The following is an 8,968-nucleotide window of genomic DNA, read 5'->3' as shown; positions in this document are numbered from 1 at the left end:
CAGGGGCCCAGCCACACAAGCACTCAGAAACCCAATCACCATCAAGGGCACCTCGATCACCACTCTAACTCTTCCCACAGTTTTTACACTACATAGACAGTAATATAACGAAATGTGCGGATTGTTCCCGATTGGTGTGCTATTACTTTGTGGAACGTTTCGACGAATGGTTCACAAAATATCAGCGTTTTTGTGGCAAAATTGGTCCCATAGGAATGAATGGCAGAATGTTCAAAACTAGAGTGTGAGCTGACAAAAGCTAGAGTGTGAGCTGAAAAATCAGGACATGATTTCTAAACTCTCTCATTTTCAAGCCCACCTACACATATTTTATTTTAAAATGTTCAGCTATGGCCTCATGCACATGGCCGTTGTTTGGGTCCGCATCCGAGCCGCCGTTTTGGCGGCTTGGATGCGGACCTATTCACTTCAATGGGGCCGCAAAAGATGCGGACAGCACTCTGTGTGCTGTCCGCATCCGTTGCTCAATTTCGCAGCCCCGCTAAAAAAATATAACATGTCCTATTCTTGTCCGCGCTTTGCGGACAAGAATAGGCATTATATTGACGGCCGTCCGTTTCGTTCCGCAAATTGTGGAAGGCACATGGGCGGCTTCCGTTTTTTGCGGATTCGCGGTTTGCGGACCGCAAAAAACGGAACGCTCGTGTGTATGAGGCCTATCCCTGCTGCCACTAAAAATGTCCACAGCTAAGCCATAGTCCTGATAGTTTTCACAATATGACCATTTGTTTGCAACTCACGCCGCTCATTGACATTCATTGAAATGCCACTCTAGCCACCTCAAATTTGAAGGGAAATTTCTAAACTGCGACTGTGCCTTAATTTTTAACCCCTTAAGGACTCAGCCCTATTTCACCTTAAGGACTTGGCCATTTTTTGCAAATCTGACCAGTGTCACTTTAAGTGCTGATAACTTTAAAACGCTTTGACGTATCCAGGCCGTTCTGAGATAGTTTTTTCGGCACATATTGTACTTCATGACACTGCTAAAATTGGGTCAAAAAAGTAAATTTTTTTGCATAAATTCTAATACCCCCAAAAATTGTGATGACTTTACATTCCCCATATGTCTACTTCATGTTTGTAGCATTTTGGGAATGAAAATTTATTTTTTGGGGATGTTACAAGGCTTAGAAGTTTAGAAGCAAATCTTGAAATTTTTCAGAAATTTACAAAAACCCAATTTTTAGTGACCACTACAGGTCTGAAGTCACTTTGTGAGGCTTACATAATAGAAACCGCCCAAAAATGACCCCATTCTATAAATTACACCCCTCAAGGTATTCAAAACTGATTTTACAAACTTCTTTAACCCTTTAGGTGTTGCACAAGAGTTATTGGCAAATGGGGATGAAATTTGAGAATTTCATATTTTTGCCTAATTTTCCATTTTAACCCATTTTTTCCACTAACAAAGCAAGGGTTAACAGCCAAACAAGACTCTATCTTTATTGCCCTGACTCTGCCGTTTACAGAAACACCCCATATGTGGCCGTAAACTACTGTACGGGCACACAGTAGGGCGTTAACCCTTTAGGTGTTGCACAAGATTTAATGGAAAATAGAGATACAATTTCAAAATTTCACTTTTTTGGCAGATTTTCCATTTTAATATTTTTTTTCCAGTTACAAAGCAAGGGTTAACAGCCAAACAAAACTCATTATTTATGGCCCTGATTCTGTAGTTTACAGAAACACCCCATATGTGGTCGTAAACCGCTGTACGGGCACACGGCAGGGCGCAGAAGGAAAAGAATGCCATACGGTTTTTGGAAGGCAGATTTTGCTGGACTGTTTTTTTTGACACCATGTCCCATTTGAAGCCCCCCTGATGCACCCCTAGAGTAGAAACTCCAAAAAAGTTACCCCATTTTAGAAACTACGGGATAGGGTGTCAGTTTTGTTGGTACTAGTTTAGGGTACATATGATTTTTGGTTGCTCTATATTACACTTTTTTGTGCGGCAAGATAACAAGAAATAGCTTTTTTGGCACCGTTTTTATTTTTTGTCATTTACAACATTCATCTGACAGGTTAGATCATGTGGTAATTTTAAAGAGCAGGTTGTCACGGACGTGGCGATACCTAATATGTATACAATTTTTTTTATTTATGTAAGTTTTACACAATGATTTCATTTTTAAAACAAAAAAACTGTTTTAGTGTCTCCATAGTCTAAGAGCAATTTTTGGGCTATTATCTTAAGTAGGGTCTCATTTTTTGGGGGATGAGATGATGGTTCGATTGACACTATTTTGGGGTGCATATGACTTTTTGATCGCTTGCTATTACTCTTTTTGTGACGTAAGAAGACAAATAATGGCTTTTTTTACACCGTTTTTATTTGCATTTTTTTACGGTGGTCACCTGAGGGGTTAGGTCATTTTTATAGAGCCGGTTGATACGGACGCGTTGATACCTAATATGTATACTTTTTATTTATTTATTTAAGTTTTACACAATGATTTCATTTTTGAAACAAAAAAAATCATGTTTTAGTGTTTCCATAGTCTAAGAGCCATATTTTTTTCAGTTTTTGGGCGATTATCTTGGGTCAGGTATGATTTTTGCGGGATGAGATGACGGTTTGATTGGTACTATTTTGGCGTACATGCGACTTTTTTGATCACTTTTATTACCTTTTTTGGGAAGTAAGGTGGGCAAAATTTCAATTTTCTCATAGTTTTTATTTTTTTATTTTTATGGCGTTCACTGTGCGGGGAAAGTAACATGACCGTTTTATAGATCAGGTCGTTACGGACGCGGCAATGCCTAATATGTGTAGTGTATTTATTTTTTTTTATCTTAACTTTTTTCACTTTTTTTCACTTTTTTTTTGACCCAGACCCACTTGGTTCTTGAAGATCCAGTGGGTCTGATGTCTGTATAATACAGTACAGTACACTATATAGGGTACTGTACTGTATTTTACTTACACTTTGTCTGAACAGATCTATGCCTTTAGCATAGATCTGTTCAGCACCATGGACAGCAGGATGCCTGAGAAGGCGTCCTGTTGCCATGGGAACCTTCCCCGTCTGCTCAGTTGTAGCCACAACTGCGCAGACGGGGAATGGTAAGGACGGGGCTGTCGGGGGGCTGTCTGGGGGCTCTCTCCCTCTCCCATCGGGGGGCTGCAAAGGCACACAAGCCCCCTGATGGGAGAGGGAGGGTGCTCCTTGAGCTGTTAACCTTTTCCATACAGCGGTCCGTACGGACCGCTGTATGGAAAGGGTTAAACGGCTGACATCGCATCACCGATGTCAGCCGTTTATACCAGGGTGTCAGCAATGTGCTGACACCCTGGTATAACCACTGTCCACCAACGATTATTCAAGGGGAGGCGGGCGGGGGATCGCGATCCCGCCTGCCGCACCGCCCGCCTCCCGCACCGCCTGCGACACCCCCCCTGCACCACCTGCCCACATAATATCATTCAGGGGTGCAGGGGGGGTTAATAAAACTTTATTTCGGGCATTTTAAAGTTTGATCCCCTCGGTCAGAGGGATCAGAATCGGCTAAAAGCGCAACAAACCGCAGGTCTGAATTGACCTGCAGTTTGCTGCGATCGCCGATACGGGGGGGGTCACATGCCCCCCCCCCCCCCCGGCGTTGTGACAGGATGCCGGCTGAATGATTTCAGCCGGCATCCCGTTCGGATTAACCCCCGGGGCGCCACAATCTTATTTTAAACTCATGACGTACCGGTACGTCATGGGTCCTTAAGGACTCGGGACCCATGCCGTACCGATACGTCATGGGTCCTTAAGGGGTTAATATATCAGAGACATACTATGCATCAAAGTGTAGGTCTGGGTCTTGTGATTCTCACAATCTAAAGCTCTTCGCTGTAGGGTTTATAATTTTTAAACTACAACCATTTGAATATGGCAACCGCCAGTGAAGTGAGCAAGTTGGAGCAGTTTGTTTTTAACCACTGTTCTCTGCCCTTGATGTAGAGTGAGTTGCCATAGGAACCCAGGTGTGAGCAGCCAGCAGAGTGACAAAAGCTAGAGTGTGAGCTGAAAAATCAGGACATGATTTCTAAACTGCCACCGCTCCCTCATTTTCAAGCCCACCTACACAAATCGGCTGCTAATGTTTTTATAAATGTATGTTTCAATGTAGAAAATCACAGAAATAAGATAATAATGCACTTAGTAGATGTAAGCATTATATATGGACAAAGTCCTCACTCTGATATGATAAAATCTGAGACACTTAGCCAATATATTTTGATCAAAACACATCTGTGCCTGCCTACCAAGCGCCAAGGTGGTCTCAGGTCAGGCGGGTCCTACGCTAAACCTACCTAAGCCGTTGGGCTTCTATGTTCAGGAGCGCAGACGCCGCACATATGGTGTGCTGCTCCTAGTCTCCTCCATGTGCATCAAGCAACCGATGGGAGGAGGAGCAAGCACACCTATATGTACCACCTAATCAAGCCGCTCTATTGGATAGGAAGGGCCAAAGTGCAAAGGAATGCTACTCCCAAGATAAAATAGGAGCGCATTCACACCTGAAGGTGCCACTCCCTCAAGCATACACTACATAGACAAAAAAAATAAAAAAAATAACAGAAAAAACAAAGATAAAAACATCCTGCACGGTACGATATATAAATGTGCGGATGTCCCTGGCCATATTGAAGAAAATCACAGAAAAAAGATAATAATGCACTTAATCAAGTAGATGCAAGCATTATATATGTACAAAGTCCTCACTCTGATATGATAAAATCTGAGACACTTAGCCAATATATTTTGATCAAAACACAAGCGCCTACCAAGCGCCAAGGTGGTCTCAGGTCAGGTGGGTCCAATAGAGCGCCTTGATTAGGTGGTACATTTAGGTGTGCTTGCTCCTCCTCCCATTGGCTGCTTGATGCACATGGAGGAGACTAGGAGCAGTACACCCTATGTGCGGCGTCTGCGCTCCTAAACATAGAAGCCCAATGGCTAAGGTAGGTTTAGCGTAGTACCCGCCTGACCTGAGACCACCTTGGCGCTTGGTTGGCGGGCACAGATGTGTTTTGATCAAAATATATTGGCTAAGTGTCTCCGATTTTATCATATCAGAGTAAGGACTTTGTCCATATATAATGCTTACATCTACTTTGCTAAGTGCATTATTATCTTATTTCTGTGATTTTCTACATTAAAATGGCCAGGGACATCCGCACATTTATATATCATACCGTGCAGGATGTTTTTATCTTTGCTTTTTCAGTGATTTTTTTTGTCTATGTTTTAATGTAACTGTCAGTGGCGTATTGCCAATATAGGCAGACCACGCCATTGCTATGGGGCCCGTGGCACAGGGGGGCCCGGAGCGCAAGGAAGGCCCCGCCCCCCTACATCTACTTTGCACAAGACACAGTTTACTGGCTGAGGTATGAGGCGGCTTGTGGCCCGCCCACTTGTGTTCTCCCAGCGGAAACAGCCAATCACAGAGCTGCATTACACACAGACCGACGGGGAATATTCGGGAGCTTTCTAGTCAGTCTAAAACTCATCCAATCAGCGGCGGGGGCTGTCCGTGATGTAATGGAGCAGAGGGAATAGTTCCAGGCGGAGCTGTCAGTCAGAGAACTTTTCCGCCAATCAGCGTGAGGAAGGGGCGGGGCGTGCGAGACAGCTCCTGAAAAGTCTGGAAGATGTGGAGACTGTGTGACAGGGAGCGGCGATTATCAGTGGTAAGAACGTTCTCCGTTGTTCTCGTCCCGTCTGCTGTGTGTGAGGGGAGGACGCAGTGGGCTGGGACAGGTCTGACGGGAAAACGGAAAAATAACAGTAGAGGCGCCGTGTATATGACAGCTGTAAGGGGAAATAGCCAGAAGTATCCTTAAAGTCGTAGAGTTTTACCTGACAGTATGGGATTTTTAGAGGTCATGGCCCCACCAAGAAAAAATAATATATAGTTTTTGTGGGATAATTAAAAAACCATTACATGTGAAATAAATAGAAGAACCTTTCATCAGACGGAATGCGCTGTGAACCGGACCGTGTGACCGCGGCTGTTTATTCTGCAGGTGCTCGGCTTGAGCTAGAGCCGGACCAAAGCAGCTGTAACTGTAAGGCCGTGTTCGAATGGTCAGGATTTGCTTGTAAATTCTGTCAGAAACCATAGACATTGCTCCGGTAATGGAGGGGAGTGTGGTATATGAGATGTCGTACACGTTTTCTGAGAGAAACCTGCACAGAATAAGCCTCCTTTCACACTTTCAGGGTTTTGGTGTTTTTCTTGCAGTAAAAACAGCAGCTCCAGATGTTTGCTGACGGTCTGTAGGCAATGTGAAATGCAGGACAGAAGAGGTTCCTTAGACTGCATTTTTAAGCATTTTTGTAACATTTATTTTACTAAATGGAAAAAACACACTTCACATAGCCACAAAATGGCATTTAAAGGGAATCTGTCACCTAGTTTGAGCATATTAAACTCTTAACATAGCGATGTTCATAAAGTACCTGCATTCCATAGCTTTTCCACAGTCTGATCTTGTCCACCCCCTCCCATCTCTCCTTCTAAATCCTGGTATGTCTTTTCTGAAGCATTAATGTCTCCTTCCCTGCTAGATTTATTGAGTATTTGTTTGCATTGACTATTTCACCCCTGTATCTGGTGCCCCTTGTGCCCCTTGATTAGGCCATATGTAGCCCCCTCCCCTCTTGGTGTGAGAGAAGGATTTATTATTTTATCCATATATAATTGGAATATTCTGTAGTACACATTTTTGTCCACTAGATGGCCGCAAACCATATGTATGAGAAGGTTAATAATGGAGGGGGAAGAGGGGATTACATTACAGTCTTCAAATACACCTATAGACTCAGTGAAACCACTCCTATCAGGTTAAGGAGCCAATAGTCTCTTCTTAAGGAACACCCCTTTTGTGATGTCATGCCTGCTATTTAAGTGAATGTACTGTGAATAAAAGTCTCGCCTGCTCTTCCACCAGGGCTCAAGGAAGATGAGAAGATGCTTTCATGAAACCACCTAGTTTGTCTGGTCTCATTATAAAGCTGTATGGCATGCACATACTTATTCTTCTAATTGATTTGGCACCACACAAAGAAGAAGGAGAAGCGCATGAATTGCGCTAACAAAATGGCGCCAACGTGGGGCAGATAGCTTGCGTAACTTCCGATTCAAACGCCACGAGAGCGACTTAAACGGAACCATCAGACGAGATCACATGCCGGCAAGGTAAGAAAGCTTTATTTCTTACAAATCTCCTCTGTAACTTCCGCTTTTGTGGGTTCTCAAGAGTTGAATTGGTGTTATCGCGATAAAAGGGTTCAAGTTATAGCTGATCTGTCTGTTAGAAAGAACCTGTTGAAATATTCCTTCTTTGTGTGGTAGAACATGCTGGAAACTAAACTGAAGTTGTTAGACAGCTGAGCCGGATATCCTGTGACGTAGAATTAGTTCCCAGCCAAGGTTCTGACGAGAATCTTGGGAAAAGGGTTAATACCAATTGCCATAGGCAATTGGAAGTTATTAAGATTTTGTATCCCGGTGAATTGACTAGGGGTCTTCACTTTGAGAGATTGTGGGTTCAATACTATTATTTCATTTGAGCTGTGTGCAACTGCGCTTAAGTTTGTGGGTTCGGTGGCGATTACTTATAGTAATCGGATTCCGTTTGAGCTTTGTGCAACTACGCTTAAGTTTGCGGGTTTGATAAGTAGCAATTGTTAGAGCTTTGTGCAACTACAATAATGGGAAATTCGAATGTTGCAGGACAGAGTGAAAAGAGATATTAACAGCGACTCAGTTGATGAGAGAAAAAGAAAGGAAAAGTTTCAGTTAGAAATAAAAGTTGAAAGCATTCTGTCATACTAAGTAGCAGCGATTTCCGGTATTATCCGTAAATATGCAGTTTTGTGTAAAAGTTCCCCCTAGAGATTGCAAATGCAGTAGGAGATAGATTAAATTAAAGTTTGTGTAAAACTGTAGGTGGAAAGTTGAAAGTAATTGAGAAGAATGGACAATATTGCTATAGTAAAATGGAGGATTTGGGTGTGGCAGGGAACAAAGAGAGTTGGCCATGCGGCATTCCCTTCCCCCCACCACATGTGTTGTAACTAAGTAATCCTGGGTCTTGTGGTCCATCAAAGACTACCTATTGCTTTTTCTGTCAGCCCCTCCTCTACACCAGGTGCTGGAATGTGCTAATCAGCACCACCCACTGTGCCTTCTGCTCTCTCTAGCCTTTCCCCATCCCCCAAAAACTCTTTCCTTAGGACTTAAGGGGGGATGGGAGTGTGGGTGCAGGTACAGGAATGCTGTCTGTGGATCTCAAAGACAGGACATAGTTTCTATCATAGTTTCCAACACTGGATTATATCCAGTGATGTCTGAAAATAACCCTTCCCAATTGTATGTCCCATCAGTTAAAAAGGTACCTGCAGTAATTGCCCCTATGATGACTACTAGAAATATTCCCATGATGCTAGTTGGAAGTGTCCTATCAATCTAGATTGCACCCATTCTAAGTCCTTATTCAGGTATGAGTGAAATTGTAGGGATATCTGCATCATTATATGATGTATGACATATACTACACCCAGTAGTAACATCAATTTTGCCATGATGAATAGAATTCCCAATTCAGAGGACTTATGCTGCTTTATAGAAAATTAGTTAAAATATGGAGAGTTTTCTCATATTATTTATGAGATTTGGAAAATTTAGTCCAATGTAGAGCTGAGGATTTAATACATAGTGAAGATCAGTGAGTCTGTGATGAAGTATTTAGATCATCAGTCAGTCACATTGTCCTCAGGACAGAGAGTGTGGAGAAAGTTTTCACTAGACTCCAGGAAAGTTGGGTGGATTTGGATTTTTGAGATTACCTTAGCTATGCATGAGAAAATCCTAAGTACTGCCTTTGTGTATGGTCTTGAGAATCATCTAGAAAGGTCTAGTGTTGGCTAGGCTTGAG

Source organism: Bufo bufo, chromosome 2 (genome assembly GCF_905171765.1).
Source record: "Bufo bufo chromosome 2, aBufBuf1.1, whole genome shotgun sequence".
NCBI classification, from domain to species: Eukaryota; Metazoa; Chordata; class Amphibia; order Anura; family Bufonidae; genus Bufo; species Bufo bufo.
The sequence above is the reverse complement of the archived record's forward strand: the minus strand, read 5'-3'. Positions refer to the sequence as shown.